The 12,263-nt window shown below is 34.1% G+C and overlaps 1 long non-coding RNA gene across 2 annotated transcripts in view; it reads left to right on the top strand.

Annotated features, from left to right (window-relative positions):
- Positions 1 to 2,248, top strand: part of LOC147578581 (uncharacterized) — a 28,404-nt gene extending 26,156 nt beyond the window's left edge. For both annotated transcript variants that reach the window (XR_015254311.1, XR_015254312.1), the window contains exon 3: positions 1,995 to 2,248. This is a non-coding gene — a long non-coding RNA (uncharacterized LOC147578581). The remainder of the gene's footprint in view (positions 1 to 1,994) is intronic.
- The last annotated feature ends 10,015 nt before the right edge of the window (positions 2,249 to 12,263 follow it).

Raw genomic sequence — 12,263 nt, 5'->3', positions numbered from 1 at the left:
ATTTTTATCTAAATGTTATCATCATCCCTATTTTATTTTTCTCAAAATTTCTTTCTGGAAATCCATGTATATTTTTTTCTAGCTTTTACTATACCATCTTTTACAGAAAATTATATTAATGAAAGTCTTAAGAAGTCACCTTTTCTACTTCCTGCAAACCTCCTCCTTATTGAATACATTTTAATTCAGTGAACTTCTAAAGACCCCTAAGACATATCATTATCCACCATTTCACCTCTGACTCACTTCTGCCCACACCCAAAAGCTTAATTTTCTTTTCTTTTTAATAAGCCTCTATGGCTAAAAATGATAGCTAAGTAGCAGACAAGAATTCCTATTTGGAGAAATTTGACTTTTGCCTATGCTACCACAAAATAGAAATGATATTCTGTACAACTATTAATCCTCTTGAATTATGAGAAAACAGTAAGAGGGAGAGGTATGCCCCATTTTATAACCTGATAAATATATGAAACTCTAGATCAGGGGCTCTCTACGTGTAGTTCCCCAAACCAGCAGTAAAAGCATCCCTTGACAACTTGCTCAAATTGATTTTCAAGGAACCAGCAATCTGTATTTTAACAAATTCTCCTAGTGATTCTGATTCACTGAAATTTTGATAATCACTGTTCATTTTAGTGCATTATCTCCCTCCTTGATGCTGTAGCATCATATGCTCTTTTAGTTTAAAGAATTACTACATATAAATGTTAAAAAAAGAGCTACTACCCTTTATTAATAATCTGTATTTAAAGGCATTTTTCAGGGTGGCTGGGTGGCTCAGTTGGTTAAGCATCCAACTTCAGCTCAGGTCATGATCTCACTGGTTGTGAGTTTGAGCCCTGCATTGGGCTCTGTGCTGACAGCTCAGAGCTGGAGCCTGCTTTAGATTCTGTCTCCTTCCCTCTGCCCCTCTCCTGCTTGTGTTCGTTCTGGTTCTCTCCCACCCTCCCTCCCTCCCTTTCTCTCTCTCTCTCCCTCCCCCAATATAAATAAATATTTTAAAGAATTTTTAAAAATATGGCATCTTTCAATCACTCAGTAAAAGTCTGCATACAAGGTCATTGGGAAGGTAAGGTTTGGTCTGTGTAGAAGTCCTGAGAAAGAACTCACTGGAGAGTCTGGAGGGGCATTATGCAGTTTCTGCAGCAAAGAGGACCATCAGTGGATATCACTGAATCCAACAGTATAAAGTAATATATCATCAGCCAGGAGATTTCAAGCACAAAGTGAATCAGTATGTGAGATATCTTCAGATTTACATTTTTCTTATAATAATACAAGGCCCTAATGTGAACTCAGAATACTCCAATGGAATACAGGACAAACAACCATTTCATTTCAGAAAGTCAGAACTACGTAATTGGTGGAAGTGCCCTACTATGGTTAATTAAGGAAGAAAGAAGTCACAAATTCAGTCTTTTTCTGTGGAACATTAACTTCCAGTGTTTTACAATAGTTTTGAGAGATTTAAACCCTACTTTTCCAATCAACTCAAAGAGATGATAACAAGTGTCTAAACAGTAATACCAGCGTTCTGTTTTCCAAAAACTTGTATCAGCCTAGCATGATATAGTAGCAATATACCACAGTGGTAAAGACCAAAGAGTCTATAGCCACACTGACAGGATTTGCATTCCTGGGTCTACTACTTACAAGCAATCATTTCACCTCTATATCCCTCAATTTCCTCACACAGTAATTAACATTTACTGCCTCTTAAGGTTATTATTTTGATTAAAAGAATTAATATTTGTATTTTAACAAAAACCTAAAAACATTTGTAAAGACTAGTACCTGGAACATGATACAACTGATGAAAATGTTTATTAACAAATATATGTCCCACTAATATTCTAATTAGTTTCAAGGCAATAAGTATGTGAACATTTATAGTTAAAAATAAAACTATACATAAAATTAAGAAATGTGCAAGATATAAAAATCTTACAGATAGCATTGCTTTTATTGACCAATCTGACAATTTTTTCCAGGTAGCTTATGTTGAGACAACGCAATTTGCTCAAGACATCATCTCCTTTGCAAAACATTACACATGACTATGAAAAAGGTCAAGAATGAAGGTGTATTTATATTAATTAACACTTCATAGACAACAGGTCCAATGCTTACTGTTTCAAAGACATGAAAATGAATTTATTAGTAGCTGGCCTTGGATTGTTACGATATAGCACTGTGATGCCAATAGATAAAAAATTCTTACTAAATAAATATGTAATCAAATGAAGTATGTTGCTTGTATAAATTATGGGGGTATATTTCTGTTTACAACAACCTGTTTTTGTGATAATGGAGAATCAATATATGACAAAACATTCATGCAAGAAAGTGTATTTTTAAAGGAACCATCTAAAATAGTTATATTTGATTAAAATTTCTTGTCAGTGCCCATATTAAATACAATCCAAGGGAAATATAAGAAATATCATGATGTTATTAAAGAAGTGGCATAAGAACAGACATAATACGTGAAACCCAACCTATGTCCACACAAAGAAACGCAATCAGCTTATTAATATTAAACGACATGATCATTCAACTTTCAATTTAACCTCCATTTCCCACTTGGTTTCTATTTATTCCTCCTTTCCTTCTTTCCTTCTTTCCTTCTTTCCTTCCTTCCTTCCTTCCTTCCTTCCTTCCTTCCTTCCTTCCTTCCTTCCTTCCTCCCGTCATTTATTTAAGAGAGAAGGAGAGAATACCACGAGGGGCAGAGAGAGAGAGAGAAGCGGGACTCACCCGAAGTGGAGCTCGTATTTTACTCCAACCAGGGCTCATGTTCACCTGATGCTGGGCTCGTGCTCACCCTCCATTTCCCAGTCTTACAAAATGTTTAGTTTTACAATTTTCACATGTTCACTGCATTTACCTTATATGGAAACAGCCAAAACTCTTAACCTTTTTGTTTACACATGTGAATCAACAACTTATAACAACACATCCTATCAAGTTAAGTTTGCTGATCTAGCTACAGCGGCTAGAGAAAAGTCACACCTTTTGTCTTTCTCACTGATAATTTGGGTTCCTGCTTGAAAGACTATCATCAATCATGTCTAGAGTAAGGCTCTAGTCTTTCCTGTGCTACAGTTAAAGCATCATCCTTATAAAATAGCCCTCTTTCCCGAGGAGTCTAAAGCTGTATCATTGCCAGAACAATCCAGGATTAAAAAAAAAAAAAAATCCACTGTCCCATTAAAACAATATTGACACTTACAGATGACAAAGAAAGAAAATACTGCTTACTAGTCACTGCGAGCTCCTCCTCTTGCTTCTGCAATGTCCTTCTCCTATTTTGCTTCTGAAAAACAAAAATATTAAAATCTTAAAATGAAGAAAAACATAGTTGAGGTATTTTACATGATCTGCACATTCAGACTATTACTATTTTCTTATAAATATGGAATGGTTAAACAGTAAAACATTGTGGTGTTGAAACACAAGGGGTATAAAGATACCCATGATTCGGGGCGCCTGGGTGGCGCAGTCGGTTAAGCGTCCGACTTCAGCCAGGTCACGATCTTGTGGTCCGTGAGTTCGAGCCCCGCGTCAGGCTCTGGGCTGATGGCTCAGAGCCTGGAGCCTCTTTCCGATTCTGTGTCTCCCTCTCTCTCTGCCCCTCCCCCGTTCATGCTCTGTCTCTCTCTGTCCCAAAAATAAATAAACGTTGAAAAAAAAAATTTAAAAAAAAAAAAAAAAGATACCCATGATTCTCCAACATGAGAGACTTCACTTTAAGAACTGGCACAGTTACTCTTCTCATCCAAAAGAAAGTCTACAGGGAACCATTCCAGAAGGGACATAGCACTGAGAAAAGTGGCATAGAGGAAACACAAAAAAAGATCAGAAGAAAGAGACAAAAAGCTAATGGGGTAGACCTTAATTTGGGATGAATTCATTGATAAATAATAAGTAACTGGCCTTAGGCATTTTGAGAAAACATTAGAGGAACCCTTATTATTAAAAGAATTAAGACACCGTTATATAAAAATCTGAACTTCCAGCATATACTCATTCAGGGATTAACAACGTTGTGTCATTGGGGAAAACAATTAAGATGGTGATGCTAATACTAATGACAAAACCTTTATGACATGCCAGACACTATGGTAGGCAGTTTACAGATATTATTTCATTTTGTCTTCAAACACTTAATCCCATTCTGTTATCCTATCCTGCAGACACCAACATTTACGGTTTACTTGCCCACGATCACCAAACCATTAAGGACAGAGTCTATACTAAGAATACATCTAACACCAAAGCCAGTGCTCTTAAATCATTAAACAACAAAGGTATGGTTTACTGCAGAATACCATGGGAAAAAAAAAAAAAAAAAAAAGCATTACCAAAACCCTGACAATGAGCAATGGAGTTTGACAGGATGAGAATAGATGACACATTTTTACCTATATCTGCTGCACAGGTATCTCTGCAGGTATAGAGTAAGAAGCTAGAAATAAATATAAGAGTACCATGTATATGGTTTATAATTTGTCGGATAAATTATCCTGTTACATAAACGCCATACTATTCTCACTCTTTACAGTTGATGTATCCATTCCTTTAATCTTTTTGTTAATTTGAAAAGTCTTGAATTAAAGGTAAGAATTCATATAGCTCTCTGGACCTAAAGAACTCCAATTTACTCTTGCCTCCAAAATTCTGGTACACAGAGTACACACATAAGTCCTACTGGTTTTAGAATGCTGTCTTATCACGTTCATAAAAGATGTTATCATTCATTACCATTACAGAGCATGTTATTTTATATTTTCGAATCTTACTAAACTTTAACTCCTTGAGGGCAATCTATGTACATAGGAGGCAATCTTCATCAAAGGTGTTAGATGCTGTCTAGAGATAATAAGCTCACTTCTCTAGTTTCCATGTGCATGGTACAAGCAATGCAACTGTCCCCTCTACTTCTCTTGTCGCTTTCAATCTTGACCAAAGAAAATAAGTCCTGTACAGTGCTTACAGTCACAACCACATTCACAAGGCAGTGAAATAATCAAACAAGTTTTGCCTGGTTTATTTATTATCTTTAACTTGTACAATTTAAATCCCGGATTGAAATTTAAACATTTTAAATTTCAGTTTATACTATGAGTTTTGTCAGTGAGAAAAAGTATAATAAAATAACCATCTCTCTCAAACTTGCATGCTCCAAATATTGGGATGAATGGCCAGCTATTCCTAATAATAATATTGAGAAACATTTGTTGGTGGCTTACCATTTATCAGGCGTTATGCTGTATTTTACTAATTCTTAAACATTTTAAGAGGTGCCAGCCATTATTATTCCAGTTTTACAGCCGAAGTGCATGTGACTCAGACAGAGAAAATCATCTGCTATGATGTCTTACCCAAGATTGTTCTCTTAGTGAATTGTAATTGGAGCCAAGTCTTAAATCTAGGCAGTTTGTCAATAGGATTCATGTTCTTATCCACTCTGCTCTCTTGCCTCTCATTTGAAACTCTTTTCCATTAATTTCTAGAACATGGATTGCTCATGAGTCTCATCATATCTTTACAAAGCAAACTCACTACCATTGTTTCCACTGTCCGTACTTGTCTATTAAAAGCTATAGTAACATTTTTATGATTACTTCTCTGGTCTACTACATATACTAATTGATCACACATACTTCCAGTCCTAATGATCTATATTTCAATGACCTCCAAATCTAGATATCCACTGTCATATCCATCCTCTGTTTCTATATTAAATTGTTCTCTTTCCACATATCTGTTTTACTACCTCACATAGACCTCTCAGATTAAAAGTGTCCAAATTCAAACTCATTCTACCCCTCCAACTGTCTCTTGGCTTTCCTACGTCACTTATGGGATACTAACATCTGCCATTCTATGGCGTAAGTACACCTGGCCTGGAAACCTAGGAATTATCTTGGAATTTACCTTCTAGAGTTTACAAACTAGGTCTCCATTTTTCCCACCCAATTTATAACCAAACTCTCTTCATACTACCTCCTAATATCTCTTTATCCCACCTCTTTCAGTGAATTAAGATTGATTTGGTACAAGTCCTTGTTGTATCTCACTTGGATAATTAAAACTGTGCCCTATGGTTTCCTCTTGTTTCCATTCTTTGTCTTCTCTAATTCAGATTGAGGAATAATCTCGAACTCAAATCTTAGTCATTTAGTTGCTGTAAAACACTCAACAACCTTAACAGCTATAAGATGTCGAGTTTCTAAGTTTGGCAGAGTATTTGTGGACCTTGCCTCTCTTATTTATTCAGTATAATTTTTGCTTGCCAGTTCTGCCCTTGAATCTGATACTTCATTCATATTGGACTGCTTGAAATCATCCATATTCAACGTCTTTGCACAGGCTATTGCATATATCTAAATTCTTTTTGTCCCTTTCTTTACCTAGGAATGCATTTGTTACAAGTGGCAATAATTACATACAGTCATCCCTGTTATTTATTTTGTGACCATTACATGTACTAATGTTATGTCATTGCTCAAAATGAATTGCAATGATGTTTTTATTTATGTTACTAGATATAAAGTTACTTCAGATCATGGACCTTTATTCATCTATTTTTTCTGGCAGTGCCTACAAATGCCATAATAGGCACAAAATAAATATTTATTGAATAAATAAATAAATGGATGTTCTGGACTTCAATATATAGACAGGAAGAAATTGATTCTGTATCAGTTCCACTGTCATAAATAAATATAAATGTATTTTGCTTATCACTCTTTAAAGTAAAATAATACTTTCCTTTAATAACAAGAGTTTTATTTCAATTTTATTGTACATTACTTAAATTATTTTTGGTGAAAAAATATTGGGTATGTGTCTATTCAATTACTATAATTAGAATATTTAAAGTATTATTAAATCAAATAATCTATGTAACAACACAAATTCAGGTACATAGTAAGCTCTCAAAAAATGTAGCTGAATGATATTACCTAAAAAGATACGTTAAAAATTTTCATTTCTTAAAATATTAATTGAATTTAGACATATTTGTTTTCAAGAAAAATGTGATCATAGGGTTTGCTTTAAAATTCTTTAACAAATGCAGAGGAGATGTAAAATAAAGCACTTACCTTCAAACAGCCACTGCCTAAATTACCCAAATACAATATCTTCAATATAGCACATGAAATAATTCTAATAACCCAATGTCTAGTCCTCTAACTAGTGAAGTAAACTAAGTATAAAGATTCTAGGTCATTAAGCGGACATATAGTCTGTCACCATATGTCACTTTCAAACATAATTTGATGCGCTATTCCAAAAGAAACATAAGCCATATGCATAAAATATTCCAGAAAGATAGTCTCTTTCAACAGTTGTTAAAAATAATAAAACAGAGGTGCCTGGGGGGCTCAGTCAGTTAAGCATCCGACTTCGGTCATGACCTCATAGTTTGTGAGTTCAAGCCCCTCGCAGACTCTGTGCTCACAGCTCAGAGCCTGGAGCCTGCTTTGGATTGTCTCTCTCTCTCTGCCCCTTCCCTGCTCATGCTCTGTTTCTGTCTCTCAAAAATAAATATTAATTTTTAAAAATAATAATAAAACAGTAGGCTCAAGTGTTTGTTGCCTAATGGATACTGTATAAAATATTGTTAAACTATTCTGCAATAAAGCAAGATCTATTCAGATGAAACACAAAAGTATATATGGTAAATGACTATTCGGTATCTTTACAAAAAATGATTGGATTTTCAATTGCATTTAAAATGACTATTCAAATCAATAGCCTATTATTTTAGAGGACATAGTCTATTTCATAAATATGGTGCATAATAATTAAAAGCGCTGCTGTCAATAGGCTGAAGGTTAATTGCAAAAGCAGCTGGAAGGCCAGTGTTGGCTGGGTAATATTCAAAATTAACAGTCAAGTGTAATGAACATTTGTGCACCTGCAATAAAGGTTTCAAAATCAATCTCGCATTGAGTTGAGGGTTATTGTAAATGTTTTCCACAAATACTATGGACAAATATTAAAATATCTGTGAAGCTACAAGCAGCTAATCATTCAAAAGCTCAAAAATCAATAAATACCACTGTTTAAGTATGGCTATGTAAATTTTCAGTTTTTCCCAATGAACTCCACTATTAGATAATATGATCTTCTGCAGATTTACTATGATTCTTAACAATTCATATGATACACATAAACTTTTAAATAAAATTGATATTTTGGTTTTACCTGGGATGAACTCAGAAACAGAGTTGTAAAAGCCAGAAAAAGGGAAGTATGAAAATAAAGAAGAGAAGTAATCTAATTATAAGATTGCTTTTATTTATTGAAGTTTTATGATTATAATGGGGTTCAGGGGTTTATATTTGCTTTATTGACATTTGAACTACAAAATAATGCATTTAGATCAGATAATGCAGTGGCACAAAGGAAAAAAACAGATTTTCTTTCCACTATTTCAAATTCCATATCTTCTCAAAGGTAACCATCATCATAATTTGGTAACCATTGTACGTATTTCTCTCTGTACATGTAAACATTTGAAAATGTATGCATATGTTTTTATTTTCCTGCAGTGAAAAAAATATATACATAGCTCTGCCACTTGCTGGTTTATCATATGAAATGCACATCACTCCTAAGTGAATAAATATAGATATAATCAGCCTATATAATCAGTAAATATAAATATAACTTCTAATTTTAATGACTGCTTAATACTTTGCACTATGGCCATATCACAGATTTTTAAAAATTATTTCCCTATTTATGGACATTCAGATTATTCTCCAGTGAATCTTTTTTGCATTAAAAATAATGCAGCAATAAACACATCTAAGTGCTTAGGGTACTTGTTTACATCTCTAAGATTTTTAAAGGTGAAACCCCTAGGCCAAAGGATATACGTGTTTAAAAAATTATTAGTAAATACTGTCAAATATTTTCTAAATGTAAAATACAAATTTTTACCACTAATATTTATCATGTCTAATTATTATTCAAGTATTATCCAACATATTAGGTAGATTTTAGATATTATAATAAGATAGGGCAACCAAATAGTAAAAATATATGAAAACAGTAAATTATTTTAAATGATTAAATATTTAATATTTAATGATATTATTGCATCATTTCGTATATTTAGTAACCCAAAAAATTCTATTAAAAACATTAGGATTAATAACTGAATTGGCAAGGTGTTTGCATTAAAATGAATATGCAAAACTAAACTGTTTTTCATTTTACTACCAAAAGCCACTTGACAATGGTATTGAAAATATAACTCTTTCACAACAGAAATCAAAAATATGAAAATACCTAAGATTAAATTTAATAATTAAGATATGACTTATATGAAGAAAATAATAAATTAATATAATTACACTGAAGATTTAAAAGCTAAACAAAAGAAGATATCATGCTTAATGTGAAACATAAAAACATCAATCTTCATATTATATTATTCATTAAGGGGTGCCTGGGTGGCTCAGTCAGTTAAGCATCCAACTTCGGCTAAAGTCATGATCTCACGGTTCGCGGGTTCGAGCCCCACATTGGGGTCTGTGCTGATAGCTCAGAGCTTGGAGTCTGCTTCAGATTCTGTGTCTCCCTCTCTCTATGCCCCTCCCCAACTCGTGCTCTGTCTCTCTCTCTCAAAAATAAAAAAACATTAAAAGAATTATATTATTAAGACACTTTTTATCTGAATCTAATGTGTTATGTTTAAACTGATTAAATGACTAAAATGATTAAAATGTATGAAATAATAAATATAAGAAAAATGTAAAAATTTTCAGACATAAGATAGATGCTACACCTACAAGCTATTACAAGTTATTACAAAGCACTGGGGGAGTCAATTTGTTAACAGCTTTTCACCCAGGATTAGATTATAGTCCATGCCAAGCAAGATATTTTAGAACCAGAGGATTAAAATCATACAGAATATTTTCTCTGACCAACTAGACTAATTAGAATTTGGACGTTCAATTTTTAACTGTTTGTAACCAAATTAAAGTGAAAATACAAAATATCAAAATTTGTGGGATTTATAGCTGCAAATTCCCCTTTAGGAAGGAAGATCATTATAAGACCACTGTCTTTACCACACTACACATATATACACAATTTATTAGCATAAGAATAAGCAAATTAGTGGAACAGAGTAACAACCAGAAATACAACGATTAATATGGAAATATACCCATGAATATAAGAAAATAAGGAATAGAATTTTAAAATAAAGTTTGATTTTATTAGGAAAGGACAGTGTGTGCATGTGTGTATGTATATATGTATATATGCATATATATGTATATGTGTATATATATGTGTATATATATATATATGGCCTACATTAGCTATAAATTAGGGAAAATGTTTTATTATCATATAAGATTAACTATATTTAATAATTACTTTAAAAGAATATTTGTATTATATTTTATTTATTCTTTAAAAAAATAGAAAAACCAGAACTCATAAAGGAAAATATTGATAGACTCTATACAAATTTTAAATTACTCAATGACAGGGCGCCTGGGTGGCGCAGTCGGTTAAGCGTCCGACTTCAGCCAGGTCACGATCTCGCGGTCCGTGAGTTCGAGCCCCGCGTCGGGCTCTGGGCTGATGGCTCAGAGCCTGGAGCCTGTTTCCGATTCTGTGTCTCCCTCTCTCTCTGCCCCTCCCCTGTTCATGCTCTGTCTCTCTCTGTCCCAAAAATAAATAAACGTTGAAAAAATAAATAAATAAATAAATAAATAAATAAATAAATAAATAAATAACTCAATGACAAAATATATCTTAAGGATTTTATTTTTTTCTTTTTTTTTTTTTTCAATATGTGAAGTTTATTGTCAAATTGGTTTCCATACAACACCCAGTGCTCATCCCAAAAGGTGCCCTCCTCAATACCCATCACCCACCCTCCCCTCCCTCCCACCCCCCATCAACCCTCAGTTTGTTCTCAGTTTTTAAGAGTCTCTTATGCTTTGGCTCTCTTCCACTCTAACCTCTTTTATGTTTTTCCTTCCCCTCCCCCATGGGTTTCTGTTAAGTTTCTCAGGATCCACCTAAGAGTGAAACCATATGGTATCTGTCTTTCTCTGTATGGCTTATTTCACTTAGCATAACACTCTCCAGTTCCATCCATGTTGCTACAAAGGGCCATATTTCATTCTTTCTCATTGCCACGTAGTACTCCATTGTGTATATAAACCACAATTTTTTATCCATTCATCAGTTGATGGACATTTAGGCTCTTTCCACAATTTGGCTATTGTTGAGAGGGCTGCTATAAACACTGGGGTACAAGTGCCCCTATGCAGCAGTACTCCTGTATCCCTTGGGTAATTTCCTAGCAGTGCTACTGCTGGGTCATAGGGTAGGTCTATTTTTAATTTTTTGAGGAACCTCCACACTGTTTTTCAGAGTGGCTGCACAAGTTTGCATTCCCACCAACAGTGCAAGACTGTTCCCGTTTCTCCACATCCTCGCCAGCATCTATAGTCTCCTGATTTGTTCATTTTGGCCACTCTGACTGGCATGAGGTGATATCTGAGTGTGGTTTTGGTTTGTATTTCCCTGATGAGGAGTGATGTTGAGCATCTTCTAATGTGCCTGTTGGCCATCGATTGACAGGATCATATGGTTCTTATCTTCTCTTTTATTAATGTGATGTATCACATTGATTGATTTGTGAACGTTGAAACAGCCTTGCCGCCCAGGAATAAATCCCACTTGATCATGGTGAATAATTATTTTTGTAAGCTGTTGATTTTGATTTGCTAGTATCTTATTGAGAATTTTTGCATCCATATTCATCAGGGATATTGGCCTGTAGTTCTTTTTTACTGGGTCTCTATCTGGTTTAGGAATCAAAGTAATGCTGGCTTCATAGAAAGAGTCTGGAAGTTTTCCTTCCTTTTCTATTTTTTGGAATAGCTTGAGAAGGATAGGTATTATCTCTGCTTTAAATGTCTGGTAGAATTCCCCAGGGAAGCCATCTGGTCCTGGACTCTTATTTGTTGGGAGATTTTTGATAACCGATTCAATTTCTTCGCTGGTTATGGCTCTGTTCAAGCTTTCTATTTCCTCCAGTTTGACTTTTGGAAGTGTGTGGGTGTTTAGGAATTTGTCCATTTCTTCCAGGTTGTCCAGTTTGTTGGCATATAATTTTTTACGGTATGCCCTGATAATTGCTTGTATTTCTGAGCGATTGGTTGTAATAATTCCATTTTCATTCATGATTCCATCTATTTGAGTCA

Source organism: Puma concolor, chromosome C1 (genome assembly GCF_028749965.1).
Source record: "Puma concolor isolate L17-30 chromosome C1, mPumCon1.1.hap2, whole genome shotgun sequence".
NCBI classification, from domain to species: Eukaryota; Metazoa; Chordata; class Mammalia; order Carnivora; family Felidae; genus Puma; species Puma concolor.
Note: the sequence above shows the minus strand (reverse complement) of the source record. Positions and strands in the feature narration are given on the sequence as shown.